Below are 20,000 nucleotides of genomic sequence, written 5' to 3'. Positions count from 1 at the left end.
AAATTGGAAAAATGTGTGAACAAATGAAAAAAAAATGATCCGCTCCACTTGATGACATCAAGCACAGTAATATTTTAGTGAAGAAAATATGAAATTGATGTTCAGTGATTAGTTTGGATGAATGAGAAAATGTAATTGTTTGATGCATAAAAAATAACTCATTTGCTGTATTTGATATTAAGCAGCAAAAAAATAGTGATTTGAATATTAAGGAAAACATCAAATCAGATTATGTAAAAAAAAAAGATGAAATTAGAAAATATATATTTTCTGTTTATGAGTTTTGCCAATCAAAATGTTGTGGCAGAAATTGGGTGATTACCATGCAATTTTATTTTGGTAAAATTCTTAAATTATTTGAATGTTTATTATAATTTCTTATTAGTGACTTGTTATCATCAAAATCCGCCCCAAAGAGTGTCCTTTCTTTTATTAGGTATCAGAATAGGTATCCAGATTTCTACTTCTATACAAATGTGATATTGTAGTACAGTAAATGTCAAATTGTTTTTCAAGTATTAGTTTGTAACGTTTGTACTGACTTCATCAGATGTCATGTAAGAAACTGAATTCTATGTAAGAAGACTTTATCTGAAGTGTTTTTATTTTGGTATATCATGTGTGATTACACTGTAGTAATTGCGCTGAAAGCATGTTAATTACAAATGACAAAAGTTAAATCAATTTCTGATTCAGCTACACAATATAAACTAAAGGAAATCAAATTTGCAAAATAAAAGAAATATGTAGTTATGGGTTAGTTTGGAGTTAGAATAAAAAGCCAACAAAACAGTTAGTTTGTATTGTGTAGATTGTTCATTTCTGATAGTATTGAGAGTGGTCAATGAAAATCTTAATTTCTGACAAAATACTGAATGTTTCTCGGATACCCATTCGTAAAAAGTACCTTTTTTGGAAAAAAAAAAAAAAAAAAAAAAAAACACTCCCCGGATCACCTTCACCACCTTAAAAAAAAAAAAAAACTTTATTCTTCAAAAAATGTGCACATTGTTAGTGTAAAAAACAGATTCGCACCACTTGATGAAATCAAGCATAGTAATATTTTAGTAAAGAAAATATGAAATTGATTTTCAGTAATTAGTTTGAATGAGTATCAGAAAATGTAATTTTTTGATGCATAAGAAAGAACTCATCTGCTGAATTTGATATTAAGCAGCAAAATATTTCAAAACATAAAAATGTGAAACATAACATGAATACTCTCCGTTGTCACTTGAAAACATTGATCTTGGTAGGAAGTTTATTAGATACTGAAATTGTGGTCTTGGTATGGTGTGCTTAATATTATTGTATGCAAAATTTAAAAACACAAAAGAGGGTACAATCAATATTGAAAAAGTAACATCTGTCACAGAAAATAGTAATTTATAAATATCAAAAGAAATATTATTCTGTACTTAAAATGTTAAACTTACTGTTAACAATAATTTAAAATGGTGATCAGGATGAGTCCAACAACTTAGTCCTTGAGCTTTCTTATTGGTCATAGTAAAAAGAAATTGTAGTCTTTCAAGTTTGTTGGTCGCATTGGGATTCTTGGAATGTATCAACAGATTCCTGCATATGAATTTTTGTTAATTCCACACAATACAAAATATATATACAAAAAAAAGTAAAGCAGAGTATAGGGTTAGTTGTGTCCTCTAATTATCAACCAAGTATATGTATTGATAAAAAGATAAAAGCAATGGAAATGTTTATTACAATGTATCAATATTAAATTTTTATCATGAACAACAAATCGAAATAATGATAGATATTTTGTGCTTATACGAAACTGGAATCAAGGATTATCACCTGTGATTTTATATATGTCAATAGTGCATGCCACTACAAATGATATTAGCCAAATTAAGTTTTGTTTATTTCACCCAATATAAAATATATACACAAAATGCAGTAAACAAAGTTTAGGTTTAGTTAATAAGTTTAGGTTCGAGAAATAAGCAAAGGAAAAGAAAAAAAAAAGGTACATGTGTTTATATTGTGTAAAATGTTAGTCTGTAAATATTTCAAACTATCAACACTTGTATGTGTAAATCCTAGATACCTATTGTCATAAAGTACCACTTCTTGTTTGATATATCACTCTACATGTTCCCTGCAGCATCCCAGAGAGGTAAATGAGTGTCCACAAAATGAAATAAAACATAGTACTGGAAATAAAATAAAATAAGAATATGTCTGAAAAGAAATAAATGTTGTTTACTATATAAAAAGTTGTTTTCAAGTGTCAAATGGAATTGAATCTTATACAATGTTGGTGGATTATGAAATTGCATGAATGAAATAACATTGGAGAAATAAGAAAAAAGTTTATATATACAATATTTACAAATATAAGATAAAAGGTGAAGAAGGGCCAAATCCGAGATCTATAAATCGTAAATTTTCCAAGTGAAAACATTTATTTATTTTTTTTTTTTTAGATCTGCTTTCCAAGTAATAGTAACCATGTACAGCTTCATTTTAAATGAAAACTGTACTAATGATAATGTTCATGGTGAAAGGAAATTGGAAAAAAAATAAAAATGTCAGAGGTAAAATGTTTGTGTGGTATGCATGAAACACGTGTAGAAAATGATCTCATGCTGAAAGTAAGAGAAACATAGCTAAAAAATTATGTAAACACAATAGTAAAATCCTCATTTTTAGGAACATAGTGTGGGGTATGTTGTTTGTTTCAATTGAGAAAGGAAAGTTTAATTTTTAGAGTTGGATGTTATAGATCACAAGTTTTATTACAATAAACATTGTGTTCTCTAATTATCAACCAAGTATATTTATTGATAAAAAAAGAAAAGTAATGGACATGTTTATTATAATTTATCAATATTAAATTGTTATCATGAAAAACCAATGGAAAGCGTGTTGGTTATTTGGTGTTCATAAGAAAAAACATCATGGGTTGTCACCAGTGATTTTATGTATGCTAACATTTCGCTGCAAATGTGGTAGCGAAATGTCTTTTTGGTTATTCTACACAAAATAAAATATATACACAAAACAAAGTAAAAGAAATGTCAGGGTTAGTTAATGATAAGCTTAGTACCAAGAAATAAGTACAGAAAAAGGAAAAGAAAGATACATTTGTTGATATTGTGTCGATTGGTGAATTTGTTGGTTCATTTTGTTTTATGACATATCAACACTATATCAGGTTATTTCATGCCAAATCTAGTGACATTTTTTTTTCCTAGAATATATTTGTTTATTTAATGTTGGTTTCTATTTAACTCATAATTGGGACCCTAACAGGTACTACCACTCCAGATCAGAGTGGACCTGGTAGCAATAGCAATTAAATAGTGGCTTCACACTTCACAAAGCCCCACGTTTGGATACAGTTTATGGTCATATCCAGGACCTGGTGAATTTGTAAATAATTGAAACGATCAACACTGGCGAGTTAGAATTCTGCATACCTATTGTTATAAAGTACCAATTTATGTTTTACATATCACTCCACAACGTTGCTGCAGAATCCAGACAGTTGAAAGAGTCTCCAGAAACTGAAAAGCTATTTAGTACTCTTAAATAAAATAACATGCATAAAGAAATCCTAATATAAGACCATAGATGAAAAAGCAATAAAAATTTTGTGTGGAATCAAGTGAAAACAGTTTCTTTGTCAAAGAAATTGCATGAAGATTCTCAGAGACTTTTCCTTCCTCGTTCCCTTCCGTTTTGGTGGAAGGAAACTTTCACAGTGGCTCAGAAGGTGGGCTGAGCACACTTCCTACAAAGGTGGGATGGGTAAATTTCTTTTTCATTTGGTTGCCTGGAGGACAGGCTTAGCCCCCCCCCCCCAAAAAAAAGGTTGGAGCCGGGAAACTTCTCCTCCCAGAAGGGGGAGGGGGGCCCGGGAAGGCTTCTCTTCCCATATTTTTTGTTTTGTGTAAGGTTGATCTCTTTCCGAAGGGAGTAAGAGGATATCCCTCTCTTAGGAGGAGAGCGAAGGCTCCCTGGGCCTCCCATCCTCCTTCTGAGAGAAGTTCCCCGGCTTCCACATTCATTGCTCAGCCCGCCCTCCAGGCAATCAGAGTCTGATTGTCTGCCGTATATAAAAAGGCGATTTTAGCTTGTCAGGCGGTATGCTCTGCGTTGACCATTTTTCTTCCACCTGTTGACCTTCCCTCCCTGCTACGCAGATTAGGGAAGGGCTGAAGGGGTGATTTGCTTTTATTTTTTACCCCTCGGTATAGGGAGGTGACTGATCATCCAACCAACTAAGGGGATGGGGCAGGAAGTCTACCCTCTCCTGCCTTAGGGAGGGAGTATTTTTTTTTTTTTTAAGTTTGCCCGGAGGGGAGATGGGCAACCTCCCTGCACTTGGGGACGGGGGGTCATGACCTTATTCGCACGGAGGAAATAGGGGTCTGAAGTAAACTTGAGTGTAGTGTAAACCTGTTTATTAGACCAGCTTGCTATAGCTCTCTTTATCTTTTTAAGTTTTGCCATCTGATGATGTGTATAAAAAGGCTCTTTTAGTTTCCCAGGGTGTATACCCTCCGTTGACCATTTATGTTTAAGAGTTTTCCTTGCCCCTTCTCTGCTCCAGAATGGGAAGGGAGCTCTTTCCCACTGTATGGGGGGGGAGGGCGGCTTTCTTTTATGGTTATGTGGGGAGCCTTACCTTTAACCCCCTTAAGGTGGTAGGTCTTTTTTGTAAAATTGTTAGTCAAATGTTGATCAAATATTATAAGTTTGTGTGATATGCATGAAACATGTGTAGAATATGATCTGCTCTCATGCTGAAAGCAAGTAGAGAAACATTGTGAAAAAATGATGTAAACCTAAGCTAAGCAAACGACCAGTCAATGGAAATGTTTATTATAATGTATCAACAATAACACATTATCATAGTTATTTGGTGCTTATACGAAACAGGTATCAGGGATTGTCACCAGTGATTTTATTTATGTTAACAGTGCATGTCACTACAAATAATGATGGTAGCGAAATTAAGTTTTGTTTATTCTACCTAATATAAAGTATATACACAAAACAAAGTAAACATCTGCTGAATTTGATATTAAGCAGCAAAATATTTCAAAACATAAAAGTGTGAAACATGACATGAATACTCTCCATTGTCACTTGAAAACATTGGTCTTGGTAGGCAGTTTATTAGATGCTGAAATAGTGGTCTTGGTATGGTGTGCTTAATATTATTGTATGCAAAATTTAAAAACACAAAAGAGGGTACAATCAATATTGAAAAAGTAACATCTGTCACAGAAAATAATAATTTATAAATATCAAAAGAAATATTATTCTGTACTTAAAATGTTAAACTTACTGTTAACAATAATTTAAAATGGTGATCAGGATGAGTCCAACAACTTAGTCCTTGAGCTTTCTTATTGGTCGTAGTAAAAAGAAATTGTAGTCTTTCAAGTTTGTTGGTCGCATTGGGATTCTTGGAATGTATCAACAGATTCCTGCATATGAATCTTTGTTAATTCCACACAATACAAAATATATATACAAAACAAAGTAAAGCATAGTATAGGGTTAGTTAAGTCCTCTAATTATCAACCAACTATTGCTAAAAAGAGAAAAGCACTGGAAATGTTTCTTATAATGTATCAATATTGAATTGTTCTCATGAAACACAAATCGAAATAGTGATAGTTATTTGGCGCTTATAAGAAACAGGTATCAGGGATTTTGGTGTATCAGATGTTTTTACAGTGAACTTAACTTTCAAGAAACAAATTGGTATGCAATGACATAGGCTAAGAATCTTAGACAAAATATATTCAAATGAAAAAAAATGTTGAACACTTATAACTTTGTATGGACTCTCAAAAACATTTGTAAAAAATGTGTAAACAAATGAAAAAAAAAAAAATGCTCCGCTCCACTTGATGACATCAAGCACAGTAATATTTTAGTGAAGAAAATATGAAATTGATGTTCAGTGATTAGTTTGGATGAATGAGAAAATGTAATTGTTTGATGCATAAAAAATAACTCATTTGCTGTATTTGATATTAAGCAGCAAAATATAGTGATTTGAATATTTAGGAAAACATCAAACCAGATTATGTAAAAAAAAAAAAAGATGAAATTAGTTTTGCCAATCAAAATTTTGTGGCAGAAATTGGATGATTACCAAGTAATTTTATTTTGGTAAAATTCTTAAATTATTTGAATGTTTATTATAATTTCTAATTAGTGACTTGTTATCATCAAAATCCGCCCCAAAGAGTGTCCTTTCTTTTATTAGGTATCAGAATAGGTATCCAGATTTCTACTTCTATACAAATGTGATATTGTAGTACAGTAAATGTCAAATTGTTTTTCAAGTATTAGTTTGTAACGTTTGTACTGACTTCATCAGATGTCATGTAAGGAACTGAATTCTATTTAAGACTTTATCTGAAGTGTTTTTATTTTGGTAGATCATGTGTGATTACACTGTAGTAATTGCGCTGATAGCATGTTAACTACAAATGACAAAAGTTAAATCAATTTCTGATTCAGCTACACAATATAAACTAAAGGAAATCAAATTTGCAAAATAAAAGGAAAATGTAGTTATGGGTTAGTTTGGAGTTAGAATAAAAAGCCAACAAAACAGTTAGTTTGTATTGTGTAGATTGTTTAATTAACTTTGTTCATTTCTGATAGTATTGAGAGTGGTCAATGAAAACCTTAATTTCTGACAAAATACTGTAATTTTCTTGGATACCCATTCGTAAAAAGTACCTTTTTTGTGAAAAAAAAAAGAACACTCCCCAGATCACCTTCACCACCTAAAACACAAAAACAAAAATATCTTTATTCTTCAAATATTGTGCACATTGTTAATGTAAAAAACAGATCCGCACCACTTGGTGAAATCAAGAACAGTAATATTTTAGTAAAGAAAATATATAATTGATTTTCAGTAATTAGTTTGAATGAATATCAGAAAATGTAATTGTTTGATGCATAAGAAAGAACTGACTGTTTCTAATTTCGTTTCCTTTTAATTTCATTTTTGTCCAAACCAATCTGAAGGAGGCGGGTGGTATACCCTGCGTTGTACAGTTATTTTTAAGACTCTCTCCAACATGTATGTAACACAAAGGGTTTTTCCATGGCGCATTTCGCATTCTTTTCCTTCTGGGAAAAGTTTCGTAATCATGTCTGAATGATAAGTCAGAATTGTTAATGTTGGCTCAGTGTTTTATTCTTATAATCTGTTGAACAAAGAATCAATCAGACTGTCTGTGTGTGTCGGTGTATATGAGAAGTTTATTTTATATCCCCAGGGGTTAGACCGTGTGTGGACCATGTATTTTTAAGAATTTTCCTTTCTCGTTCCCTTCCCATCTTGGGGAAGGAAACTTTTTTTTATGGTGGCTCAGAAGGTTTGCTGAGCACTCTTCCCACAAAGGTGGGATGGGTAAATTTTTTTTTTATTTGGTTGACTGGAGGGCGGGCTGAGCACTCCCCAAAAGGTAGGAGCCGGGGAACTTCTCCTCCCAGAAAGGGGGCCCGGGAAGGCTTCTCTCTCCCCATATTTTTTTTTTTGTGTGTGTAAGGTTGATCTCTTTCCGAATGGAGTAAGCGGAACCGACAGGGGGGGGGGGGTCAATCAACCATACAAAAGGATATCTATCTCTTAGTTGAAAGAGGGAAGGTCTCCCTGTCCTCCCATACCCCTTCTGAGAGAAGTTTCCCCAGCTCTCAGCTTGGGGGGGGGGGGTAGGAGGGCTTAGCCCGCCCTCAAGGCAAATAGTCTGACTGTCTGCCTTATATAAAAAGGCGATTTTAGCTGGTCAGGCGGTATGACCTGCGTTGACTATTTTTCCTCCACCTGTTGACCTTCCCTCCCTGTAAGAGGGAGCCGTGCTACGCAGATTAGGGAAGGGCTGAAGGGGTGATTTTTTTTTTTTTTTACCCCTCGCTATAGGGAGGTGGCAGTCATCCAACGAAAGAAGGGGATCAAGCAGGGAGCATTCTCTCTCCTGCATTAGGGAGGGGGTTCTTTTCTTTTTAAGTGTGCCCGTTTTAATAATAAACACATTTTATTATTTTAAATATTAATATTTATTTTTAATAATAAACACATTTTAATATTAATATTTATTTTTAATAATAAACACATTTTATTATTTTAAATATAAATATTTATTTTTAATAATAAACACATTTCATTTTAAATATTAATATTTATTTATAATAATAAACACATTTTATTCTACTTTAAATATTAATATTTATTTTTAATAATAAAAACATTTTTATTTGAATATTAATATTTATTTTTAATAATAAACACATTTTTATTTTAATATTAATATTTATTTTTAATAATGAACACATTTTATTATTTTAAATACTATTATTTATTTTTAATAATGAACACATTTTATTTTTAATATTAATATTTATTTTTAATAATAAACACCTTTTATTATTTTAAATGTTAATATTTATTTTTAATAATAAACACTGATTATTTTATTTTAAATATTAATATTTATTTTTAATAATAAACACATGTTATTTTATTTTAAATATTAATATTTATTTTTAATAATAAACACATTTAATTATTTTAAATATTAATATATATTTTTAATAATAAACACATATTATTATTTTAAATATTAATAATTATTTTTAATAATAAACACATGTATTTTATTTCAATATTCATAAACATTAACGTTGTAATTTAAAAAGAAAATGCTATTAAAAATTATAAAAAAAGGTAAAAAAAAAAATAAATTCCGAAAACATGGAAACAAAATATTTTTACCCAAAAAGTATTAGCATATGAGTTAAATAAATAACTGTTGCCAGAAGTATTTGTAATAAAGTGTATTGTAAAATTCCAAAAATATTAGCATATGAAATAAATAAATGTTATTAAGTTCTATAAAGAAAAAGAAAGCAGTCAATATAACTCCTCGAAAAATGTAATTCAAGCCCTAATTTTTTTTTCAATTAAAGGAGCAAGGACCAAGATTCCATAAAAAAAAAAAAAGAAAAAACAAATAACGTGGTTTAAAAAAAAGGTTTTAAACTTCATTAATTATTTACTATCGGGTTACTAAATTAAGTATTTACTTTTTAATAGACACTTAAAAATTGGGATGGGGGGGGGGTCGTGAATTTAAAAAAAAAAAACGATTGTCTAAAATATTATATTCGATTTATTGGAAAGAACATAAAATTTCACATTGACCCTGAAAATATCGTAAAAATAGAATCAATAGAAAAATTTTGATAGATTTTAAAAATTAAAAAATTGAAAAATATTGAGTTCTGAAAATTCATTACTGTTTAAAAAAAAAAAATATTTGGGTTTGTATTACTGTACACATAGATTCAAAAAAGTTGTCAAAAGACAAATATATAACAAATAAACGTTATCAAAGGCAAGATAAGTTACTTTTCTATCAAACTGGATATATTTTTTGTGTTTTTATTCAATGTAACATATTTATTCAGCTCGAAAAACATACAGTGTTTATCGATGTATTCGAAAAATCAAGATAGCGTCTCACACCCTCTTTAACACCGTAAGTATGGAAAAAAGTGTTATAAATAAAAAACTATACAAAATACTATTAAAAACCCGCCGAATATATGTCAACCTATGTCACGGTAACATATCGTGAGCGAGTTTTTAACAGAATTTATCCGGTTTTTTATTTATAACATCTTTTCCCACACTTACCGTGTTAAAGATAGAATAAGACGCCATCTTGAAGTTTCCAATACATCGCTATTTATTCTTTTTTATATTGCTTTTATAATAAAAATAAAAAAGGTTATCGTAGGTTAAAAATATGAAAAGTTCTATTCATATTTTAATGTCCTATATGTTCCGTGTTTTTTTAAAGGTGCTAGTGCAGAGAGTGATCCGTGCTAGATTAAGAATGGCTTTATAAACATAACGGAGCGCTCTATGCACTATTACCTTAATGATAAACAATACATAAATAGAAATAATAAATTAACAGATTTTGTACTTTTAAGTGTAAACAATAGTTATTTAACTAAGAAATGAAAATACGTGAGTAGTTAATTGGAGAAGTTTTCATAAAACAAATATATAACAAATAGTCTACACTTACGAATTTGGAAGCAATTAAGCGAGTTTACCGTGTTATGGAGAGAATAAGACGCCATCTAGAATGTTCCTATACATCGATAAGCAGTATATGGTTTTAGAGCTGAATAAACATCTTGCCTTTGATAAAAATTATTTGTCATACATGTATTTTATGAATATTTTTTTGAATCTATGTATTTAATACGAACGTCCAACTAACATGAAAATCCAGTAGAATCTGATATCATGGGAATGGCGCGAATGAAAGATTTCAAATTTTTTTTTTTTTATTTTTTTTTTTGGTTTTCATTGTAAAGTCTACATTTAATTTTAAAAAAAAAATTAATGTATATAAAATATATTTAAAAAAAAATAGGTAGTAGAGTTACTAATATAAAAAAGGAAATTACTGGTTTTGTTGGTTTCTAGCGCAATTCCCCCCCCCCCACCTTTCCAGTTTTAGAGACAGGAGGTCACGTGGTAATAAAGGAAATGGCTAGAGAGAGAGAGTGAGAGAAGAGGGCAAACACATTTTAATATATGTTTAATATTAATATTTATTTAATAAACACAGTTTTATTTTTAATATTTTTAATAATAATAATGTGAAAGCCTTTAAACTGTCGAATATGATTTTTAGTATACTGTAATTTTCGTGTACATAAGCGTCCTCACACTGATACCCACCCCTCCCCCTTCAAGTTTAACAGAGTAAAGACAAAGTGGCTAAAGCTGTGTTTACATGTTTTACAAAGAGCAAAATCACCTTCGCCGGTAAAAAACTTCAAGCAAAAATAAAAACATTTTCCCTACGTCAATTTTCGTGTAATTTTGGGATTTTGCTTTTTGGAGTGCGATAATTCCGTTGGTAATAACGGTTCGAGTCGAAAACTAATATTTAACTGTGTTATAGTATCAATTACTCCGCGAAGGCAGCTTTTATCTAACTCAGCGCAGCCGACATTTTACTGAGCTGACGTCACGTCACGTGACACGTAATGAATAACGTTAAAATGACAGGTTTTTTGGGGGCCCCCCCTGGGAGAAAAATGATCAGTTCACCCCCTTCTAATTGTCCGTTTGACGTGAAATTTCGATATTTGTCATGCGGGTGATCAAGGTGCAATATGATACCTAATTTGTCAACTTTGGTTGTGTCTGTCAAAAGTTTTAGCGTTACAAACAAACATACATACATACACACAGATTTTTGCCTTTTATATATTACTAGCAGGGCTACCCGGCATTGCCCGGGACCGTATAAACAATGAAAAAACAAAAGCAGATATTGAACATATGTTTTATTCTTAGGGGAGAGGAATCTTTCAGGGTGAGAGAGAGAGAGAGAGAGAAGATAAAGAGTGTGAGAGAGAGGCAGAAGAGAAAGTTGTTCCATCCTCTTTCCCAAATTTGACTACTGTTCACGTTTGAACTCTCATCGTCGAGTTGATCCTCGAGTTGCCTATTGGCCTTGATAAGTGCTAATATAGAGAGAAGAGAAACAGGGGTAGAGAGAGAGAGAAGATAAAGAGTGTGAGAGAGAGGCAGAAGAGAAAGTTGTTCCATCCTCTTTCCCAAATTGTAATACTGTGCACGTTTGAACTCTCATGGTCGAGTTGATCCTCGAGTTGCCTATTGGCCTTGATAAGTGCTAATATAGAGAGAAGAGAAACAGGGTGAGAGAGAGAGAAGATAAAGAGTGTGAGAGAGAGGCAGAAGAGAAAGTTGTTCCATCCTCTTTCCCAAATTTGAATACTGTGCACGTTTGAACTCTCATGGTCGAGTTGATCCTCGAGTTGCCTATTGGCCTTGATAAGTGCTAATATAGAGAGAAGAGAAACAGGGTGAGAGAGAGAGAAGATAAAGAGTGTGATAGAGAGGCAGTAGAGAAAGTCGTTCCATCCTCTTTCCCAAATTTGAATACTGTGCACGTTTGAACTCTCATCGTCGAGTTGATCCTCGAGTTGCCTATTGGCCTTGATAAGTGCTAATATAGAGAGAAGAGAAACAGGGTGAGAGAGTGAGAGAAGATAAAGAGTGTGAGAGAGAGGCAGAAGAGAAAGTTGTTCTATCCTCTTTCCCAAATTTCACTACTGTGCACATTTGAACTCTCATCGTCGAGTTTATCCTCGAGTTGCCTATTGGCCTTGATAAGTGCTAATATAGAGAGAAGAGAAACAGGGGTAGAGAGAGAGAAGATAAAGAGTGTGAGAGAGAGGCAGAAGAGAAAGTTGTTCTATCCTCTTTCCCAAATTTCACTACTGTGCACATTTGAACTCTCATCGTCGAGTTGATCCTCGAGTTGCCTATTGGCCTTGATAAGTGCTAATATAGAGAGAAGAGAAACAGGGGTAGAGAGAGGGAGAAGATAAAGAGTGTGAGAGAGAGGCAGAAGAGAAAGTTGTTCTATCCTCTTTCCCAAATTTCACTACTGTGCACATTTGAACTCTCATCGTCGAGTTTATCCTCTAGTTGCCTATTGGCCTTGATAAGTGCTATTATATATAGAAGGGAAAGAGGGTGAGAGAGAGTAGATAAAGAGGGTGAGAGAGAGAAAGAGAAGAGAAAGAGGTCTAGATGGAGAGAAGAGAGTGAGAGAGAGAGAGAAATATGGTGATAGAGAGAGAGTTAGGAAAGAGGACACAAGCGGTTCTAATAAAATGGGTATCTATAGGAGATAATGCCTGGGAAACGGATCACTGTTTTTGTTGGTTTTGAAGCTGCCTCTTCCCCCCCCCCACAGTTTACCAGTGGTATGTCGTCAAGAGAAAGAGGTTGAGAATGAGGGAAGAGTAAGTGGGTGAGAGAGAGAGAGAGAGAAAAAAGAGAAAGACGGTGTTGGTTTTGAAGCGGCCTCCTCTCCTTCCCCCTTCCAGTTTAAGAGGTATGAGGTCACGTGGTAATATAGAAAATGGCTAATTATTTTCTACCATAAATATTATGATATTTTTCTTAATGTCGAAAATTTTTAAAGCTGAATTTTTTTTATTCCTGTACATTTTTTCCTGACCTTTTTCGTTAAAACTCTTGTTTGCAAAAGTATTGGTGAAAAAAGTTGTTATTTACAATTGTTCGCCATTAGTGGATGTTGACGTCACGTCACGTGACATGACTAAGCGTTTTTTTTTACGTATGAATAACATTTTTGGTTTTAATTATAAAGTCTACACTTAATTTTATAGAAAATAATGTATATATAATAGAAAAAAAAATTACTTGTTTTGTTGGATTCAAGTGGATCCCCCCCCCCTCCAGTTTAAGAGATAGGAGGTCACGTGGTAATATACAAAATGGCTAGCGTAAATATAAAGATCGGTTTTATTATCGACGAATATTTTGAAAGCTCAATTTTTTTATTCCTGTACATTTTTTCTTGACATTTTTCGTTAAAACTCTTGTATAAATACTATTTTTAACCAGTTAATCACGTTGGAGACATTGTCATTAAGTTTAATAAGATATATAACGAAGGAGAAGAGAAATTGCCAAAGTATCGGGAAAAAAAGTTGTTATTTACATTTGTTCGCCATTACTGGATGTTGACGTCACGTCACGTGACATGACTAAGCGTTTTTGGATTACGTAATAATAACATTAAAATGACAGGTTTTTTGGGGGGCCCCCCTGGGAGAAAAACGATCAGTTGACCCCCTTCTACTGGTCCGTTTGACGTGAAATTTCGATATTTGTCATCCGGGTGATGGAGCTTCAATATGATACCTAATTTGTCAACTCTGGTTGTGTCTGTCAAAAGTTTTAGCGTTACAAACAAACATACATACATACACACAGACGTTTCGCTTTTATATATTACTAGCAGGGCTACCCGGCGTTGCTCGGGACCGTATAAACAATGAAAAAACAAAAGCAGATATTGAACATATGTTTTATTCCTAGGGGAGAGGAATCTTTCATCTCAAGTTTTAGCGTTACAAACAAGCATTTGTCTTTTATATATATAGATAATGACAGGTTTTTTTGGGGCCCCCCTCGAAGATAACTGATCAGTTGACCAACTTCTAGTGGTCCGTTTGACGTGAAATTTCGATATTTGTCATCCGGGTGATGGGGCTTCGATATGATACCAAATTTGTCAAGTTTGGTTCCGTCTTTCAAAAGTTTTAGCGTTACAAACAAACATACATACATACACACAGACGTTTGGCTTTTATATATATAGATTATACTAGCAGGGCTACCCGGCGTTGCTCGGGACCGTATAAACAATGTAAAAACAAAAGCAGATATTGAACATATGTTTTATTCTTAGGGGAGAGGAATCTTTCAGGGTGAGAGAGAGAGAGAGAAGATAAAGAGTGTGAGAGAGAGGCAGAAGAGAAAGTTGTTCCATCCTCTTTCCTAAATTTAAATACTGTGCACGTTTGAACTCTCATCGTCGAGTTTATCCTCGAGTTGCCTATTGGCCTTGATAAGTTCTAATATAGAGAGAAGAGAAACAGGGTGAGAGAGAGAGAAGATAAAGAGTGTGAGAGAGAGGCCGAAGAGAAAGTTGTTCCATCCTCTTTCCCAAATTTGAATACTGTGCACGTTTGAACTCTCATGGTCGAGTTGATCCTCGAGTTGCCTATTGGCCTTGATAAGTGCTAATATAGAGAGAAGAGAAACAGGGTGAGAGAGAGAGAAGATAAAGAGTGTGAGAGAGAGGCAGAAGAGAAAGTTGTTCCATCCTCTTTCCCAAATTTGAATACTGTGCACGTTTGAACTCTCATGGTCGAGTTGATCCTCGAGTTGCCTATTGGCCTTGATAATTGCTAATATAGAGAGAAGAGAAACAGGGTGAGAGAGAGAGAAGATAAAGAGTGTGAGAGAGAGGCAGAAGAGAAAGTTGTTCCATCCTCTTTCCCAAATTTCACTACTGTGCACGTTTGAACTCTCATCCTCGTTGCCTTTTGGCCTTGATAAGTGCTAATATAGATAGAAGGGAAAGAGGGTGAGAGAGAGAGAGTAGATAAAGAGGGTGAGAAAGAGAAGAGAAAGAGGTCTAGAGAGAGAGAGAGTGAAGAGAGTGAGAGAGAGAAATATGGTGATAGAGAGAGTTAGGAAAGTGGTAGAGAGAGAGAGAGAGAGAAAGACGGTGAGAGAGAGAGAGAAAGACGGTGAGAGAGAGAGAGAAAGACGGCGAGAGAGAGAGAAAGTGTTCTTTGGAAAACTGTGCACGCGACCTAATTTTCGTTTACATAAGCGGCCTGATACTGATACCCACCCCTCCCCCTTCAAGTTAACAGAGTTAGAATGTATAAACAAAATGGCTAAATCTTTGTTTACATGTTTTACAAAGAGCAAAGTCATCTTCGCCGGCAAAAAACTTCAAGCAAAAATAAAAACATTTTCCCTACGTCAATTTTCGTGTAATTTTGGGATTTTGATTTTTGGAGTGCGATAATTCCGTTGGTAATAACGGTTCGAGTCGAAAACTAATATTTAACTGTGTTATAGTATCAATTTCTCCTCCGAAGGCAGTTTTAACGTACCTCAGCCGCAGCCGACATTTTACTGAGCTGACGTCACGTCACGTGACACGTAATGAATAACGTTAAAATGACAGGTTTTTTGTGGGGCCCCCCCTGGGAGAAAATGATCAGTTCACCCCCTTCTAATTGTCCGTTTGACGTGAAATTTCGATATTTGTCATGCGTGTGATCAAGGTGCAATATGATACCTAATTTGTCAACTTTGGTTGTGTCTGTCAAAAGTTTTAGCGTTACAAACAAACATACATACATACATACATACACACCGATTTTTGCCTTTTATATATTACTAGCAGGGCTACCCGGCGTTGCTCGGGACCGTATAAACAATGAAAAAACAAAAGCAGATATTGAACATATGTTTTATTCTTAGGGGAGAGGAATCTTTCATCTCTATGTATTATTTGTTTTATCTACCCTAGGACTGGTATTGTTCATGTTTTATCCCTAGCATAGGTAATTTACAGCATGTATATGAAATTGTTTTACCTTAGGGAGAAGAGAACAGGTAATATACAACATAATGTTTCTATATTACATCCCTGGCAACGCCTAGAAACCAGCTAGAACATGTATTTCAGTCAATCTTTATTATATCCTGGGCTATGCCGGGAAACCAGCTAATCTCTTATTAGTGACTTGACCACCAAAATACCTCCCTAAGTGTGTCCTTTCTTTTGAACTTATTAGATATAGGTATCTAGAAATGTGTGTGAAATTTTGTTGAATGCATTGTTCACTATGATTTTCTTATTGTTCTACACAATATCAACTGTAGCGAAATAACACAGTAAACTTAGTGTAGTGTTAGAATAAAGAGCAAAGGAAAAAATTAGAATCATATTCTGTAATTGCAAATCTAAATTTGCTAGCGTGTACCAGTATTTGCCAGGTTGTGGAAATTTGGAACTTATAACATATGTAGTGGCCTTTTCCTAGATACCTATTGCTAAAAATTATACTTTCATTTTGTTAGAAAAATCTCTCTTCGGATGCCCTGCATCATTCAAAATAAAAACAAATATTTTTATAATTGTTTCAGTATATTGCTACACAATGTGAAAGTTTTTAACGTTTGTAAAAAAAATCATGAATGTGCTTATATTGCAAAAAAGAAAATATCAGTGCACAGTATTGAAAGTGTTTGAGATTCAAAAGTCTGTAACATTTCTACTAACTTCATAAGATGTCATGTGAGAAACTGAATTGAATATCAAGACATTATCTGAAGCGTTTTTATTTTGGTGTAACATATGTGTTTACAGTGAACCTTAACTTTTAATAAACAGATTGGTATGCAATGACATAGGCTAAGAATCTTTAACAAAATATATATAAATTGGAAAAATGTGTGAACAAATGAAAAAAAAATGATCCGCTCCACTTGATGACATCAAGCACAGTAATATTTTAGTGAAGAAAATATGAAATTGATGTTCAGTGATTAGTTTGGATGAATGAGAAAATGTAATTGTTTGATGCATAAAAATAACTCAGTTGCTGTATTTGATATTAAGCAGCAAAATATAGTGATTTGAATATTTGGGAAAACATCAAACCAGATTATGTAAAAAGAAAAAAAAAGATGAAATTAGAAAATATATATTTTATGTTTATGAGTTCTGCCAATCAAAATTTTGTGGCAGAAATTGGGTGATTACCATGCAATTTTATTTTGGTAAAATTCTTAAATTATTTGAATGTTTATTATAATTTCTAATTAGTGACTTGTTATAATCAAAATCCGCCCTAAAGAGTGTCCTTTCTTTTATTAGGTATCAGAGTAGGTATCAAGATTTCTACTTCTATACAAATGGGATATTTCAGATCTGTACATAAAAAATTTGTTGAATATATAGGTTGAGAATTGTTCTGTGTCGCTCTCTCTCACACACACACGCATTCTCACTTTTATAGATATAATAGATAGATTACTCTAGATATATTTCCATATGTCTGAATACCCTATATACAAATTTTCAAATCTGTAGATAAAAAATTTGTTGAGTATATAGGTTGAAAATTGTTCTCTCTCTCTCTCACACACACATTCTCAATTTTAGAGATATAATAGATAGATTATGCTAGATATATTTCCATATGTCTGAATACCCTATATACAAATTTTCTAATCTGTAGATCAAATATTTGTTGAATATATAGGTTGAAAATTGTTCTTACTCTCTCTCTCTCTCTCTCTCGCTACCTCACACACACACATTCTAACTTTTATAGATATAATAGATAGATTATGCTAGATATATTTCCATATGTCTGAATACCCTATATACAAATTTTCTAATTTGTAGATAAAAAATTTGTAGAGTGCATAGGTTGAGAATTGTTCTCTCTATCTCTCACACACACACATTCTAACTTTTAAAGATATAATAGATTATGCTAGATATATTTCGATATTTCTGAATACCCTATATTCAAATTTTCAAATCTGTAGATAAAAAATTTGTTGAATGTATAGGTTGAGAACTGTTCTCTCTCTCTCTCTCTCTCTCTCTCTCTCTCTCTCTCTCTCACACACATTCTCACTTTTATAGATATAATAGAAAGATTATGCTAGATATATTTCTATTTGTATGAATACTCTATATACAAATTTTAAAATCTGTAGATAAAGAATTTGTTGAGTATATGGGTTGAGAATTGCTCTCTCTCTCTCTCTCTCTCTCTCTCTCTCTCTCTCTCTCTCTCTCTCTCTCTCTCTCTCACACACACACACACATTCTCACTTTTATAGATATAATAGATTATGCTAGATATATTTCCATATGTCTGAATACCCTATATACAAATTTTCAAATCTGTAGATAAAAAATTTGTTGAGTATATAGGTTGAGAATTGTTCTCTCTCTCTATCCCACACATTCTCACTTTTATAGATATAATAGACAGATTATGCCAGATATATTGAAATATGTCTGAATGCCCAATATACAAATTTTGAAATCTGTAGATAAAAAATTTGTTGTATACATAGGTTGAGAATTGTCCTCTCTCTCACACACACACACACATTCTCACTTTTATACATATAATAGATAGATTATGCTAGATATATTTCTATATGTCTGAACACCCTATATACAAATGTTCAAATCTGTGGATAAAAAATTTGTTGAATGTATAGGTTGAGAATTTTTCTCTCTCTCTCTTTTTCTCTCTCTCTCTCTCGCTATCTCACACACACACATTCTCACTTTTATAGATAAAATAGATAGATTATGCTAGATATATTTCCATATGTCTGAATACCCTATATACAAATTTTCAAATCTGTAGATAAAAAATTTGTTGAATATATAGGTTTAGAATTGTTCTCTCTCTCTCTCTCACACACACACATTCTGACTTTTGTAGTTATAATAGATAGATTATGCTAGATATATTTCCATATGTCTGAATACCCTATATACAAATTTTCTAAGCTGTAGGTAAAAAATTTGTTGAGTATGTAGGTTAAGAATTGTTCTCTCTCTCTCTCTCTCTCTCTCTCACACACACACACAAGTTCTCACTTTTATAGATATAATAGATAGATTATGCTAGATATATTTCTATATGTCTGCCTACCCTATATACAAATTTTCAAATCTGTACCCAAAAATGTGTGGAATATATAGGTTGAGAATTGTTCTCTCTCTCTCTCACACACATATTCTCACTTTTATAGATATAATAGAAAGATTATGCTAGATATATTTCTATATGTCTGAATACCCTATATACAAAATTTCAAATCTGTAGATAAAAAATTTGTTGAGTATATAGGTTGAGAATTGTTCTCTCTCACACACACCTACACACACACACACACACACACACACACACCTACACACACACACACACACACACACATTCTACCTTTTATAGATATAATAGATTATGCTAGATATATTTCCATATGTCTGAATACCCTACATACAAATTTTCAAATCTGTAGATAAACAATTTGTTGTAAATATAGGTTGAGAATGTTTTGCTCTTTCCATCACTCACATTCACACTTTTATAGATATAATACATAGATTATGCCAGATATATTTACATATGTCTGAATACCCAATATACACATTTTCAAATCTGTAGATAAAAAATTAGTTGAATATATAGGTTGAGAATTGTTCTCTCTCTCTCTCTCTCTTTCTTTCTCTCTCACACACACATTCTCACTTTTATAGATATAATAGATAGATTATGCTAGATATATTTCCATACGTCTGAATACCCTATATCCAAATTTTCTAATATGTAGATAAAAAATTTGTTGAATATATAGGGTGAGAATTTTCCTTCCTCTCTTTCTCTCTCTCTCTCTCTTTCTCACACACACACACATACACATTCTCACATTTATTGATATAATAGATAGAATATGCTAGATATATTGCTATATGTCTGAATACCCT

General features: G+C 32.6%; 1 protein-coding gene and 1 long non-coding RNA gene across 2 annotated transcripts in view; both read left to right on the top strand.

The window, feature by feature from the left end:
* Positions 1–20,000, top strand: part of LOC145243544 (transketolase-like) — a 229,154-nt gene that overhangs the window by 145,701 nt on the left and 63,453 nt on the right. The gene's annotated exons all lie outside the window — the stretch shown is intronic.
* Positions 12,615–15,159, top strand: LOC145243545 (uncharacterized). Its single transcript, XR_013862900.1, has 2 exons — positions 12,615–12,655; positions 15,085–15,159. It is a non-coding gene; the product is annotated as an uncharacterized LOC145243545 (long non-coding RNA).

Source organism: Euprymna scolopes, chromosome 22 (assembly GCF_053919585.1).
Source record: "Euprymna scolopes isolate OS-2025 chromosome 22, ASM5391958v1, whole genome shotgun sequence".
NCBI lineage: Eukaryota > Metazoa > Mollusca > Cephalopoda > Sepiida > Sepiolidae > Euprymna > Euprymna scolopes.
Note: the sequence above shows the minus strand (reverse complement) of the source record. Positions and strands in the feature narration are given on the sequence as shown.